This window comes from Rhincodon typus, chromosome 3, assembly GCF_021869965.1.
Source record: "Rhincodon typus isolate 14 chromosome 3, sRhiTyp1.1, whole genome shotgun sequence".
Taxonomy (NCBI): Eukaryota; Metazoa; Chordata; class Chondrichthyes; order Orectolobiformes; family Rhincodontidae; genus Rhincodon; species Rhincodon typus.
This window is the reverse complement of record NC_063334.1, coordinates 126,537,906-126,552,784: the sequence shown is the minus strand read 5'-3', so window position 1 is coordinate 126,552,784 and position 14,879 is coordinate 126,537,906. Positions and strand designations below refer to the sequence as shown.

The window sequence follows — 14,879 nt, the reverse complement described above, 5'->3', positions numbered from 1 at the left end:
TCAAAAATTTATCTAGCCTTGCCTTAAAAACATTCAGCGAGGTAGCTTCAACCGCTTCACTGGGCAGGGAATTCCACAGATTCACAACCCTTTGGGTGAAGAAGTTCCTCCTGACCTCAGTCCTACATCTGCTTCCCTTTATTTTGAGGCGATGCCCTCTAGTCTCAGTTTCACCTGCTAGCAGGAACAACCTCCCTGCCTCCACCTTATCTATTCCCTTCATAATCTTATATGTTTCGATAAGATCTCCCCTCATTCTTCTGAATTCCAATGAGTATAATCCCAGTCTACTCAGTCTCTCCTCATAATCCAACCCTCTCAACTCTGGAATCAACCGAGTGAATCTCCTCTGCACCCCCTCCAGTGCTAGTATATCTCTTCTCAAGTAAGGAGACCAAAACGGCACACAGTACTCCAGGTGTGGCCTCACCAGGACCCTATACAGCTGCAGCATAGCCTCCCTGTTTTTAAACTCCATCCCTCTAGCAATGGCAGACAAAATTCCATTTGCCTTTTTAATTACCTGCTGCACCTGCAATCCCACCTTCAGCGATTCATGCACAAGGACACCCAAGTCCCTCTGCACAGCAGCGTGCTACAATTTTTTACCATTTAAAACATAGTCCATTTTACTGTTATTCCTACCAAAATGGATGACCTCACACTTATCAACCTTGTACTCCATCTGCCAGACCTTTGCCCACTCACTTAGACTATCTATATCCCTCTGCAGACTTTCAATGTCTTCTGCACACTTTGCTCTACCACTCACCTTAGCGTCATCTGCAAATTTTGACATACCACACTTAGTCCCCAATTCCAAATCATCTATGTAAATTGTAAACAATTGACGTCCCAACACTGATCCCTGAGGCACACCACTAGCCACTGACCGCCAACCAGAAAAACACCCATTTGCCCCCACTCTTTGCTTTCTACTGGTCAACCAATCCTCTATCCATACCAATACATTACCTGTAATACCGTGCAACTTTATCTTATGTAGCAGCCTTTGGTGTGGCACCTTGTCAAATGTCTTCTGGAAATCCAGATACACCACATCCACTGGTTCCCCATTGTCCACCATGCAAGTAATGTCCTCAAAGAATTCCACAAATTAATTAAACATGACCTACCCTTCATGAACCCATGCTGGGTGTTCCCAATGGGACAATTTATATCCAGATGTCTTGCTATTTCTTCCTTAATGATAGATTCAAGCATTTTCCCCACTACCGAAGTTAAGCAAACTGGCCTATAGTTACCTGCTTTTTGTCTACTTCCTTTTTTAAACAGTGGCGTCACATTGGCTGCTTTCCAATCTACGGGAACCACCCCAGAGTCCAGTGAATTTTGGTAAATAATTACTAGTGCATTTGCTATTTCCCCCATCACCTCTTTTAGTACCCTGGGATGCATTTCATCTGGGCCAGGAGACTTGTCTACCTTTAGCCCCATTAGCTTGCCCAGCACTGCCTCCTTAGTGATAATGATAGTTTCTAGGTCCTCACCTGCTATAACCTTCTTGCTATTAGTTTTCGGCATGTTATTTGTGTCTTCCACTGTGAAGACCGACATGAAATAACTGTTTAATGTCTCGGCTATTTCCTCAATCCCAGTTATTAAATTGGCCTTCTCATCCTCTAAAGGACCAATGTTTACCTTTGCCACTCTTTTACGATTTACATATTTATAGAAACTTTTGCTGCCTGTTTTTATATTCTGAGCTAGTTTACTCTCATAACCTATCTTACTTTTGTTTATAACTTTTTTTGTGGCTTTCTGTTGGGCCTTTAAAGATTTCCCAGTCTACTAGTTTCCCACTACTCTTTGCTTTTTTGTATGTGCTTTTTTTTCAATCTGATACTTTCCTTTTTATTTCCTTAGACATCCATGGCTGACTATCTCTTTTTCTACAGTTCTTCCTTATCACTGGAATATACTTCTGCTGAGCACTGTGAAAAATTGTTTTGAAAGTCCTCCACTGTTCCTCAATTGACTCACCATGAAGTTTTTGCTCCCATTCTACCTTAGCTAACTCCTTCATCATTCCTTCATAGTCTCCGTTGTTTGAGCACAGGACATTGGTACTGAATTTAACCTTCTCACGCTCCATCTGTATTTTAAATTTGACCATACTGTGATCGCTCCTTCCGAGAGGATCCCTAACTGTAAGATCATTAATTATTCCTGTCTCATTACTAGATCTAGGATAGCTTGTTCCCTCGTAGTTCCATTACATATTGTTCAAGGAAGTTATCGCGAATGCATTCTATTAACCCCTCCTCAAGGCTGCCATGACCAACCTGGTTTGACCAATCGATGTGTAGATTAAAATCCCCCATGATAATTGCTGTACCATTTTTACATGCATTAGCTATTTCTAAGTTTATTGCCCGCCCCACCACGATGTCGTTATTTGGTGGCCTATAGACCACACCCATCAGTGACTTCTTCTCCATGCTATTCCTAATTTCCACCCAAATGGATTCAACGTTTTGTTCAGTAGAACCTATATCATCTTTCACTACCACCCTGATATCATCCTTAAAAATCAGAGCAACACCACTTCCCTTACCTTCCTGTCTGTCCTTCCGAACAGTTTGATACCCATGGATATTTAACTCCCATTCATGACCATCCTGTAACCATGTCTCTGTAATAGTCACTAAATCATACCCATTTGCCATGATTTGCACCGTCAACTCATCCACCTTGTTTCGAATGCTCTGAGCATTCAGATAAAGTGCCCTTATGCCAGTTTTTGCACCTTCTTTTTGGGTCCTATTACCTTCATTACTAACAGCTCGAGTTCTCCTTCCCTTTAACTTTTTTCCTAATTTTCAATGGAGTTGAAGCTTCCTCGTCACCTGCTAACCTGCTGCTTTGCCTTACATTAATTTTTATTCTCCCTCTACGCTCACTTCTCCCTTCCCCCCTACTTACTAGTTTAAAGTCCTATTAACCACCCTATTTACCCTTTTTGCCAGAACACTAGACCCGGCCCTGTTCAGGTGGAGTCCATCCCAGCGGTATGGATTCCTTCTGTCCCAGAACTGATGCCAGTGCCCCATGAAAAGGAAACCCTCTTTCCCACACCACTCTTTTAGCCATGTGTTTACTTCCCTGATCCTCGCCTCCCTATGCCAATTTGCACGTGGCTCGGGCAGCAATCCAGAGATTATGACCCTTGAAGACCTGTTTTTTAATTTTGTTCCTAGCTTTTCATAATCCCGAAACAGGTCTTTTTTCCTCGTCCTGCCTATGTTGTTGGTACCTATGTGGACCACAACAACTGGATCCTCCCCCTCCCTCTCTAGTATCCTCTCAAGCCGGTCAGAATGTCTCGCACCCTGGCACCGGGCAGGCAACACACCATGTGGGATTCTCTATCCTGCTCGCAAAGGATACTGTCTATCCCCCTGATGATGGAATCCCCTACAACTACAATCTGTCTTTTTGCTCCCCCCTCTTGAATGGCCTCCTGGACCATGGTGTCATGGTCAGTTGACTCATCCTTCCTGCAGCCCTGTTCCTCATCCACGCAGGGAGCAAGTGCCTCATACCTGTGGGACAATGTCAAGGGCTGCGGCTCCTGTGTTCCTGTCTGCAGGGTTCCTCTACCTGCCTCACTCGCAGTCACACACTGCTGTCCCTGCCCCCCGATCGAAGTAACATTAGTTAATCTACCAGGTGTGACTGCCTTCTGGAACACAGCATCCAGGTACTTCTCCCCCTCCCGGATGTGCCGCAGTGTTTGGAGTTCGGATTCCAGCTCATCAATTTTGAGCCAGAGCTCCTCAAGCAGCCAACACTTGCTGCAGATGTAGTCACTGCCGTTCTCAATGGGATCAGCTAGCTCCCACATCATACAGCTACAACACATCACCTGGCCTGCCATCTCTACTTAGTTAATTATTTAAAATTAATTAGTTTTTTTTTAGTTTTGCAGTGTTCGCTGCAGCAGTAAGTTTACTCCATTATATACTCAAACAGACTCCGGCTTTGCTTTCCGACCCGCTCCCAGAGGATTTGGCGTCTAGGCGACCACCCCAAAAGATAACAAAGAGATGAGGGAAAAAAATGCAAATAGCTTACCTGCTCACCACACTTAGTCGTTATTATTAGGTTAGAGGAAGTGGAAGGGTGGGAGACACTACGCGTGTAGTGTCTCGGGTATCAGTTAACTCCCAAATTTATTGCGTGGAAGCTTACCTTCCCAAGCCGCCCTTGCGCTTCCTTATAAGCAACTTTATTGAATGTCTCTGGAAGTCGCATATACAACACAGCTACTGGTTGCCCTCTACTCACTATAGTTCAGACTTATTCAAGAAACTTGAATAAATTAGCAGGTACAATTTCCCTTTTGCGAAGCCGTGCTGACACTGCTTGATTAGATCACAATTTTCCAAATTTGCTGCTATCACTTTATTCATAATTTATTCCAACTTTTTTCAAACAATAGATGTTTGACTAAATGGCCTATTGTTAGCCACTTTTTGAATATGTGTGTCAAAGTGGCATTAAAAATAAAGAACTGCAGATTCCAGAAATGATAAATAAAAACAGAAATTGCTGAAGGAAGTCAGCAGTTCTACCAGCATCTGTGGAGAGAAAGCAGAGTTAACAGTTCATGTCCAGTGACCTTCTGCAGAACTGAACTGGACCTGAAACGTTAACTCTTGCTTTCTCTCTGCAGATGCTGCCAGACCTGCTGACTCTTTCCACCAATTTCTGGTTTAATGTCAAACTGGCAGTTTTCAATCCTCTGGTACCACTCCAGAATCCAAGGATTTTTGGAAAATTACAATCCAATGCATGGCTTATTTCTGCAGTTATTTCTTTTATGACCCTATGATGCAAGCCATCAGATCCATGGGACTTAATTGCCTTTAGCCTTGCGTCTAACACTACCTTTCTTGTGATGACAATGGTACTTAATTTCTTGCCCATATTCTTGCCTATTAAAGGGATGTTTAAAGTGTCTTCCACTGTAAAAACTGACAGAAAATATCTCCTGAAGTCCCCTTAGAGATCGTCAGAACTGCAGATGCTGGTCAGTGTGGAGCTGGTGGAACACAGCAGATCAGGCAGCATCAGAGGAACAGGAAAGCTTACATTTCGAATGACCCAAAACGTCAGCTTTCCTGTTCCTCTGATGCTGCTCGGCTTGCTGCACTCCTGAAGTCCCCTGCCATTTCCTTGTTCACCACAGCTATCTCCCCAAATTCATTTTCTAAGGGGCTTTTGTTCACTTTGACCTCACTCTTCCTTTTTATATATTTAAAAAAGCTCTTAGTGTCAGTCTTTATAATCCTCAATTTTTAGGCATTGTAGTTTACTTTTTCAGTCTTTATTATCTTTTTAGTCATCCTTTTCTAGATACTGAAATTATCCCAGTCTTCAGGACTTGCCTCCTTATTTTGACTCCTTTTGTGCTTTTTCTTTCAACTTATCTGTCTCCTTAACTTTCTTGGTTATCCATGATTGGTTTATCTCTCTTAGAACCGTTCCTTACTATTGGGCTAAGTTTTTGCTGAGAATCACGAAATGACTCCTTAAATATCTGCCACTGTTCGCTTTCTGCCTATCCTGCTAATCTATCTGTCTTATTAACTTTAGTTAATTCTATCCTCATTTCATTTTAATTCCCTATAATTAAGTGAAACACAGTTATTTCCAACCCATGTCAGTAAGCTGTGCACTGTCAGGAATCATCTGCAGTGAGACCCAGCCCAAGTGAGGATTTGGGGTGTTTGGAGGCAGTGTGGGCAAATGGTATTTTTTGCTTGCTTTTTGGTTAATAGCTTGCAAGGATTTTTTAACAGAATAAATTGAGGCCCAGGACTGGGGGCTGAGCACAAAAGAAAGTGTGACATCACAGGAAAATCACTAGTTCATTGCTTGGTAATGGCTGCTAATTTGTCTATTTATAAACGTGACTTTCAGATTGAAGGTAAATAGGAGAATTATTTACAGGTTACAATCTAAAAGACCAGTAGGAAATTTAAAAAAGAAATAAATTAAGAACTAAATAAATTGAGCAATGTGTTCTACCTGTATGATGTGGGAGCTGATGGACCCCACTGTGGTTCACTGTGAATTCATCCACAGCAAGTATTGGTTGCTTGAGGAACTCCAACTCAGTGTTGATGAGCTAAAGCCTGAGCTTTGAACTGCAACACATCAGGAGACATTCACACCCCTGAAGTTAATGACGTCGAATTCAGTCAGTGGCTAGGGACAGTAGGATGTGACTAGGAGCAAGGCAAGTAGAGTAATCCAGGAGGTACTGCTGAAGGAGTCTCAGCCCTTGAGCTTGTCTAACAGGTTTGAAATTCTTGCCCCCTGTTTGTAAGAGAGTGGGGTCTGAGAGAAGATAAGCAAACTGACCATAGTACCATTGTACAGGGAGCCATTCAAGGTGGAGGAGATGAAAGAAATGAAGTTATAATCTGGGATAGTAGAGTCAAGAAAATAGACACTGTACTCTGCAGTCAGGATCAAGTGTCCTGCAGGCTGTGTTGCCTGCATGCTGTGTGGGTGCAGGATATCTCCTCTGCTGGGCTGCACAGGAACTTGGACAAGGAAGGGAAAGATCCTGTTGACATGGTCCACACAGGCACCAATGATAGACATAGAAAGCAGAAAGAGATTCTGCTGAGTGAATATCAGCAGCTAAGGGCTAAATTAAAAAGCAGAACCAAAAAGAGAATAATTTCCAATTACTACCCGAGCCATGAGCTAATTGACACAAAGACAACAAGGTTAACTAGGTAACTGTGTGGGTCAAAGGTTGGTCTGAGAGAAAAATGTACAAATTCATGGGACATTAGCAGCAGTACGGGGGAAGGAGGGAACAGCTCTGATGGGACAGGCTTCACCTGAATCATGCTGCGACTGGAGTCATGGCGAATCACATAAGCAGTGTTGTTGATAGGGCTTTAAACTAAACAGTAGGGGGGGAGTTGGGATCAATTGCATAGAAAATTATGGAAAAAGTTAAAGTGGGGAGGGCTTAGGGGAGTTTAATAAAATTTCTAGAATAAGTATTAAGACAGAGAGTATGGAAAGGGTCAGAAATCAAACTTCAGGCACAGCAGATGAGAGGACAACTATGAGAATGTGAGATAACAAGGTGTAGAGCTGGATGAACACAGCAGGCCAAGCAGCATCCGAGGAGCAGGAAAGCTGACGTTTCGGGCCTAGACCCTTCTTCAGAAAAGGGTGAGCATCTGCAGTTCCTACTATCCCAGCACCCCTAGCACTCCTGTTCATAACTGCCAGCCAGGACTCCCTGATTAAACCAGGTCAACAGCCCCAATCAAGGCACAGATATTCAATGAGGTCCACATAGCTGACCTAATTCCAAACACCACATCCCTCCCCCTCTAAGTCATGCGATGTAGGCCCATTCTTTTTCCTGTAGCATCTCCTGGGGTGTTTTCGCACCAGGTCCAGTTCCTCCCACTCTGCCTCAGATAATGGTGGCATGTATCGGAGCATAGCCTGTCTCTTCCAACTGGAGCAACTCGAAAGAAATTCATCTTCTTCTTCAGGTGTTAACGGCATCAAGGCTGCAACATCTGCTCATCCACAAAGGTTTATTCAATGCTAGGTGGAGGGGGAAAACCCACAGGTTTTGAAGCCTTGCTGGATGTTCTGACGGGCCAGGAATGTTTTGCTCCTGCCACATTTGTGAGGTTGCATCTTTTATGCGGTCCATATACTTGTTCAGGATCGCCCCTCCTAGGTCACAGGACCTGACCTCGCATCAACCATGCCTCTTACCCACTCCTGTGGTTTTGACACCAAACTTTGTCCCCTGAAGTAAACTGCCTCTCTTGCTTAGAGGAGTCTTGTGTCTGCCATTGGTGCTCCTGACCCTCGCCATGACCCTCTGCCAGGTCTAGGAAGATCAGAATTAACCTGTGAGGAGTCTTCTCCCCATTAGCATCTCTGCTAGAGCTATCCCTGCAGTTGCATGAGGGGTGGTCCTATAATCAATGAGGAACCAGGACAGTTTGGTATTGAGTGAAGCTTTGAGTGTTTCTTTAAACCTGCCTTCAAAGTCTGGACTGCTTTTTCCACCAGACTAATGGACGATGAAGCTGTCCTTACATGCCAAATGTCATTTCAGTTGAGGATATACTTGAATATCCTGCTGGTAAATGATAGCTCAATGTCTGTGACCAACATCTCCAGGAGTCCATTTTTTGCAAAAGAGAATCACAGCTTTTCAATCATCAGCCCTGTGTTTGACGAATGAACTCTAAGCATGTCCAACCACTTTGAATGGGCATCCACAATGACTAAAAACATAGAAGCCATGAAAGGACCAGCATAGTTGACACGTAACTGAGTCCAGGGTTTACCTGGCCATTCCCATAAACGTGGGGTAGCTGCTGGCACGTCTGGGCACTGCCCAACCAACAGGACTGTGTAAGCAACCAATCCTGGCCACCAGACATAATTTTTCATTTACATCTTCATTTTGGAAACCCCTGGATGACCCTGATGGAGTTCAAGCAGTATCAGCCACACTACAACAAACACTCACAAGGACTAAAGACCCCATACCCATGACATGCAGGATCAACATAGTTTACAAAATATCTTGCAATGACTGTGACAAACACAACATCGGCCAGACCGAAAGGAAACTAACCATCAGGATACACGAACACCAGCTGCAGCAAAATGACACAACAAACTTTCCCTCATCTCAGTGCACTCAGACAATGAAGCCCATCAATTTAACTGGGCCAACATGACCATCCTAGCTCAAGCCAACGACAGACATGCACAGGAATTCCTAGAGGCCTGGTTTTCAACCTGTAAGTGCAATCAACAGACATGTGGAATTAGACCCCATATGCAAACCAATGCAGAACAAAACCGGAAATGACACAACCCAACTTAACAGACCGGACAGTATAAATTCCAAGAGGAGTAGAACAACGTTGCTTCTTTGGCGGCTGCACTAATGTTGTTATCTAGCATGGTGACGAAACGTCTGTACGATAACCAGCCAGCTCAGTGAGCAAGACAACAACCTCTTCGACAACCCAAGCTACAAATCTTCGCAAGAACTTTAATCTAGCAGCAACCTTTGCTCAGGACAATCATTCTTGCTCCCCATAATAAAATGCCATGTTCCATGGTGAACTGGTCTCACTGGGTCCAAAAAGGTTTCAACTCTGATTGCAATGGTCTTTTTGTTTCCCCCGTGACCACCAGCTGTTTTAGTTTTGCCAAGACCAGATCTTTTTGTGTCCACAGTCTGGTATTGTCAGCAGTGACCAGAAGGGTGCCCAGCAAATTGAAAACGAGAACAGTCTCTTCTAGTGGGGGCACCACAGGTGCTAAGGCATCCGCACTTGCCCCTTGGCCTGTCAGACAGTATTCTAACTTGTAAATGTACACACTCAGAATAAGAATCCACGGCTGAATTTGATCTGAAGCTATGGGTGGCATGGCCCTGTCCTCTTTAAGTAGCTCTAGCAGGGGTTTATAGTCCATTACTGTTACAAAGTTACATCTGTAAATTTCTCACACCAAGATGGCTGCCAAACCTTTCTTCTCTATCTGGGTGCATATTTTTTTGGCATCTGCCAAAGACCGGGAAGCCTACCTGTTGGACGTTACTCTCTGCTGGACCACCGGTGGGGTAACACTACCACAATACCATAAAGAGAGGCATCACTTGTCAGCACCACATCACACTTAGGACTGCAGTATGTCAACGCCTCAGACGATGATGGGATGGCTGTTCCTTCACTTCCCTAAAGGCTATGTCTTGACTACGAGTCGATTTCCAAGCCTGACCCTTTTCCCATACCAGATGTAAGGGGGCCAGGATGGAGGCCAGGTTACAGAGGAATTTTCCATAATAATTCATCAACCCAAGGGAAACCTTAAGCTCCAGTATAGATGTGGGAGCCGGGGTGCCTTTGATCGCCCTCTCTTTATCTTGTTGACTCTGTAGCCCAAGAGAGTCACTTGGAATGCCTGGAACACACATTTTTCCCTTCTAAGGTGTACTCTCAGCTTGGAGAAATATTTAAGCACTAAGACCACGTTTTCTAAATGCCCTTTATTCATCTTCCCGGTTACTAGCACATTGTCCGGATAAATGGCAACCTGTAAAATATTGTAAAATATTCTCTAGCGTCTGCTGGAAAGTGACACAGACTGATGATATCCCAAAAACAGTCTCTATATGGGTACAAACCCTTACAGAGTCCTAGAATCAGAGAGATATACAGCATGGAAATAGACCCTTCAGTCCAACTTGTCCATGCCAACCACAGATCCTAAATAAATGTAGTCCCAATTGCCAGCATTTCACCCATGTTCCTCTAAACCCTTCCTATTCATATATCCATCAAGATGACTTTTAAATGTTGTAATTGTACCAGCCCCCACCACATCCTTTGGCAGCTCATTCCATAAACGCACCACCCTCTGTGTGAAAAAGTTGCCCCTTAGGTCCCTTTTAAATCTTTCCCCTCTCACTTTAAACCTATGTCCCTCATCCCAGGGAAAAGACCTTATGGGTGTTAACTGTACATCTGGGAATTCTCATCTAATCGTAATTGCAGGTATGCACAACTCATGTCCAGCTTTGTGAAGGTCAGCCAGCCCACCAGTTATGGGTATAACAAAGTTGCTGGAAAAGCTCAGCAGGTCTGGCAGCATCTGTGAAGAAAAAATCTGAGTTAACATTTCAGGCAACATCTACTACCACCCTTTGTCTTCTATTGCACAGCCAGTTTTGTACCCAGACGGCCAAATTTCCCTGAACACCTTACTTTCTGAATGAGCCTACCATGTGGAACCTTATCAAATGTTTTGCTAAAATCCATATACATCACATCCACTGCTCTGCCTTCATCAATGTGTTTTGTCACATCCTCAAAGAATTCAATAAGGCTTGTGAGGCATGACCTGCCCATCACAAAGCCATTCTAATCAAACTGTGCTCTTCCAAATAATCATAAATACTATCTCTCAGAATCTTCTCCAATAATTTGCCCACTACAGAAGTAAGACTGACCGGTCTGTAATTCCTAGGATTATCCCTATTCCCTTTCTTGAACAAGGGAATGACATTTGCCACTCTCTATCTTCCAGATCCTTCTTCACAGTAAACACTGACGCAAAATACTCCTTTAGTATCTCACCCATCTCCTGCGGTTCCACACATAGGTGACCTTGCTGATCTTTAAGGGGCCCTACTCTCTCCCTAGTTACTCTTTTGTCCTTAATATTTTTGTAGAATCTCTTTGGATTCTCCTTAACCCTATTTCCCAAAGCTATTTCATGCCTCCTTTTCTGCCCTTCTGATTTCGCTCTTATGCATACTCCTCCTGCCTCTGTATTCCTCTGGGGATTCAATTGAGCCCTGCTGTCTGTACCTGACATATGCCTCCTTCTTGTTCTTGACCAAAACCTCAATTTCTCTAGTCATCCAGCATTCCTACACCTGCCAGACATTCCTTTAGGAACATACTGTCTCTGGAATCTCGTCAGAAAAGCATAATATGATCAAGCAGTCAGCATGGCTTCATGAGGGGAAGTCATGCCTGGCCAACCTACTAGAATTTGTTGAGGGTGTAACAAGCCTGATAGATAAAGTGAATGTAATATATTTGGATTTTCAGAAGGCTTTTGATAAGGTTCCATACATTAGTCTGCTTAATAAGTGACGATGGTATTGAAGAGAATATATTAGTATGCGTGGAGGATTAGCTAACTAATAGAAAACAGAGAATTAGGGTCAGGGGACACTTTCAGGATGGCAGCTTGTTTTTAGTAGCATGCTACAGGAATCACTGCTGGGGTACACCTATTTACAAAATATATTAATGGCTTAGATTCGGAAAATGGCTGTACTATAGCCATGTTTATGGATGACACAGAAACAGGTTGAAAGACAAGTGGTGAGGATAACACAAATAGTTTAATGAGTGAGAAGATAATTGGCAGATAGAATATAGTGTGGGGAAGTGTGAGGTCATATAACTTGGCAAGAAAATAAAGGAGCTGAATGAGTTTTAAATGGAGAAAGAGTGCAAAATGCTACAGAGCAAGCCATCGTCCATCTATCACAAAATGTTAGATCCAAATTCAGTGGGAAATAGACAAAATAAATAGAAATTTGGCCTTTATTTCAAAGGTAATACAGTATAAAAGCATGGTTTTGCTAATTCTAAACAGGCACTAGTCAGACAGTAGGTAAAATACATTGAAACTTGCCAACTTGGTTTGGCTTACATGTGACTCCAGGCTCACAGCAATGTTGCTGACTCTTAACTGCCCTCTGGGCAATTAGGGATGGGCAATAAATGCTGACCTAGCCCATGGTGCCTACATCCCATGAATGTGTATTAGAAAAAAATGTTATGGGCTACTTATCTAAAGAAAGGTATACTGGCATTGGAGGCAATTCAGTGAGGGTTCACTCAGCTGACACCAGGTATGGGGAGATTGTCTTATGAGGAGAAGTGGAGTAGATTGTGCCTGTGTTCATTGGCACATAGAAGAATGAGAGGGCAACCTGATTTAAACATACAAGGTTCTTAGAGGGCTTGACAGGGTAGATGCAGAAAGGTTGTTTCCCCTTGAGGGAGAATCTGGGACCAGAGGGCATAACCTCAGAATAAAGGGTGGCACAGTTAAGACAAAAATGAGGAGGAATTTCTCCATTGTGAATGTGAGGATTTTTTTTACCACAGAGGACTATTGAGGTGGATTTATTAAGTATGTTCAAGGCTGAGGTTTGCAGATTTTTAATCAAGAAGGGAATCAAGGGTTTTGGGGAAATGGCAGGAAAATAGATTTAAGTTTTATTAGATGTGCTATGATTTCATTGAATGGCAGAGCAGACACAGCCAGATGGTGGCCTGCTTCCAGTTCCTGTGTAGCAGGGTTGCATGTGGGGTCTTGCCTGGGGCTCATCCGGTCCCATCTGCTCTCTTTTTTCCTTTTTACTTCTGTTCTTTACCTTTCTTTTTTTATTTCATTTCTCTTTTCTTTGATTGGATAGTCAGCAGCATTGGCGCATCAGCAAGAGCAGGCTGTATGCAAAGTGGTGGCAGCTGAGGCAGCAGCAGAATCATATCCTTCCAGCGAGTGGAGGCAGTGGCAGTGGTAGTAAGGATGGTCTCGTACAGGGCTGGTGATGGCAGCAAAGCTCCTCCAGCAATTAGAGGTGGTGGCAGCGGCAACAGCGGACACTTCAATATGGCAACACTGACAAGGCAACATCTTGCAGTAGGATGGCCAGAGCGGGACTCTTGGTGTGGTGGGATTCCTGCTTACAGTAGGCCCAGAGCGAGGCTCCTTGTCTTGGCAAGGCAGCGGCTACAGTGGTGATAGCATGGTATGCCCAGAGCAGCACATCCTGGCATCATCGAGGTGGCAGCAGAGCCAGGGGCTCCTCGTTGTGGACATGGTAGGCCATGAGTGGGGACTCCTGGTCAACAGTGAGGCAATGGCAGCAGCTGAGCCGGGGACACCTGGATTCATGGTCATCATTAGACTCTTAGTTCCATATATTTTTATTGAAATCAAAATACACCAGCTGCCAGGGTGGGATTTGAACCCAGGTCCCCAGAACATTATCTGGGTCTCTGGATTAACAGTCCAGCAATAATACCACTAGGCCATTGCCTCCCCATGTAGACCAGGTATTTGCAAAAACTCGTTTCCACAGCCATATCACATTCCTCAGTGAATGACTCAGGCTCAGATTCACCCCACATGGATTCTAAATCAAGTTTCATCCCTCATGCTTTGAACCCACCCACGATCACAGGTATAATTTTAGGGCCCGAACTCTCCCATGTCCTAGACCCCAACCCCACACACTTGACCTCGTTATCACATTGTCTGCCATTACACACTACCTACTGTTAGTGACTTACAGTCTCCATTAACAGCTATTCACTCTCCCAGCCAGATCGTTGTCCACTCCTTTGCCCAACTGTTCTTCTCTTTCAGAGATAGTAGGAACTGCAGATGCTGGAGAATCTGAGATAACAAGATGTAGAGCTGTTCCTGCTCCTCTAATGCTGCTTGGCCTGCTGTGTTCATCCAGCTCTACACCTTGTTATCTCTGTTCTTCTCTCTCTTTGGGCTCTATCCCCACCTATCATTTACCCCTTATCCCCTGCTCACACCCTATCTGCTACATATAAACTGACATATTCCTAGCTACCATCAGTTCTGAGGAAGGGTCACCAGACCCAAAACATTAACTCTGATTTTTTTCTTCACGGACGCTGCCAGACCTGCTAAGCTTTTCCAGAAACTTCTGTTTTTGAAGCAGTACTAGTGTGTTGGATCATTTGGATGGATGTAGAAAGAAACAGAATGGAGAATTAAATTTTTGCGTCACATCCATTTGGTAGGTACTAAATGACTTACAATGACTTTTCTTTTATCTGCAATACATTAACAATATATCTTTGCAAACTATGTTCTACACGCAAGAAGACATAATGGCTGAATACACCAATACACTATCAATTGACAAAAGTTAATAATTATCATTTGATAGCATTAAACTTGGGTATTTTTGAAAAGAGCTGTACCTTGTCGAAGCTTTTCATTTGGTGCTCAATATTAATTTGATTGGTATTTTTGCAAATGGTCCTGATCAGTGCAAAGCTTCAAAAACCTTCCACAAAATCTTACTTCTTTCAGCAATCAATGTTGACAGTTACATATTATTAACATTTTAAGGTAGTCTCCAATCATCACTCAAACATGGTCTACATTTAACTGCATGAAATATTTGGTAGATTTTTCAAACCTGAAGGTATCATTGAATCAATATCATTAATGTTTTATAAGTAGCTTAACCAGACCAT

At 43.5% G+C, this 14,879-nt stretch overlaps 1 protein-coding gene across 1 annotated transcript in view; it reads right to left on the bottom strand.

Moving 5' to 3' along the window:
* Window positions 1–14,879, bottom strand: part of LOC125482226 — a 148,902-nt gene that overhangs the window by 39,780 nt on the left and 94,243 nt on the right. The gene's annotated exons all lie outside the window — the stretch shown is intronic.